Consider the following 1,471-nt stretch of genomic DNA (forward strand, 5'->3'; position numbering starts at 1 on the left):
CGGGATCATCCCACCCGTGGCTGGGAGCTCAAACACCAGCCTGCCAGGAAAGGGGAGTCACGAGCTGCCAGACCAGTACGCAATGAGCGCATCTGGACCCATTGAACCTTCCGTAGATTTAATAGGCCTACACTCTGTTCAGACGCCAACGTGGTGCCATCGCAGCTTCAGGATCATGAAAGTACAAGTGTCATGGAAGCGACACGCGTCCCCTAGCTACCCATTCGTGAACAAAATAAGGCAATCAACGATGCCGTGAGCATATGACGGCAGATTGGCCACGAGAGGCAGAAAATGAAAAAGCTTTGACAGGTGATGATCGTGATCGATGGCAACCACAGGAGCAGCCCTGAACGCCTCGCACGAGCGGAGCTGTCATCCGCAAGCTGACGACGCCCAGTGTCGTCATGAGAGCGTTCATGAAAGTGACTTCTCACCAGTTAAGATCTAATAAGCGTGAACATGTGAATAATGCATAGGAAACATGAGTTCTGGATACACTTCACATATGGAATCTTATCAAATTGGAAAGCTAACGTTTTTGGAGACGCGAGCACCATTGTGCTCTACCTGAGACAAGTAAAAAGGGATACTTAACGCCCAATTGAATTGCGTTCTGCTATGACATTATCTATGCTGAACAACTTAAGTAACCGACAAAATATTGCCGGGCGTGGAAGGAAGGTGTCTTCAAATGACGACGGCAGCGGGATGTGGGATAAATGAGACGGTTAGCGATTGTGCTCGACTATCAGGCGTGGAGATGGTGGGGGGGGGGGGGGGGGGGGGGAGGTTAAAGCAACGATGGGTTGCAAAAGGAATACTTGTCGTTTAAAAAATCATCGTACAACGTCAAAAGAGCAAATGTCGTGAATGCCGACTCTGCATCACGGGTGTGGATATTATAGTACAATCGCCCCCAAGACACACATCTAAGTACACCAGATGTATGGTTTGCGCCAGCCTGCATGGTTTTCCAGTCGCTATGCCCCACCGGCTTGGCCGCAACTATGTATGCGTGACCCTCAACGTTTGCACGCCACGTGAGTGGTTAAAACCGATTTCATTTCCGAATGCCCGGATCGCTTTATGGCGCGATTACGAAAAACGTCAGCCTGGCCTTCTTAAGTTTGTACAGTACCTTGCCAACAGCAGACGGCTATGAAAAGAACGAGAAATGCTGCCAGCGGGTGCTGCACAATTTTCGTCAAAGCCGTGACGGATCTTCTCCGTAGTGCCACGCAGGAAAAATATGAATTGCACGTCGGGTAGCGATGCAGTCCTTCTGTGTCATGGCTTGGTTTCTTATCGATTTGGTGCTTTCTCATCGGTTGATTGGTCGACGATGTGGCGAGGCATCTGTTTACGCTATGCGAGCGTTTGTCTAGGGCTTGAATTAGCGTCATATCCGTTTGCTTATGATGTCACGTCTTAAAATCATTATCATGATAGCCTAGCCCATTGCCTTAAT

The sequence above is a fragment of the Pollicipes pollicipes genome, unplaced genomic scaffold (genome assembly GCF_011947565.3).
Source record: "Pollicipes pollicipes isolate AB1234 unplaced genomic scaffold, Ppol_2.1 Scaffold_7261;HRSCAF=8764_pilon_pilon_pilon, whole genome shotgun sequence".
NCBI classification, from domain to species: Eukaryota; Metazoa; Arthropoda; class Thecostraca; order Pollicipedomorpha; family Pollicipedidae; genus Pollicipes; species Pollicipes pollicipes.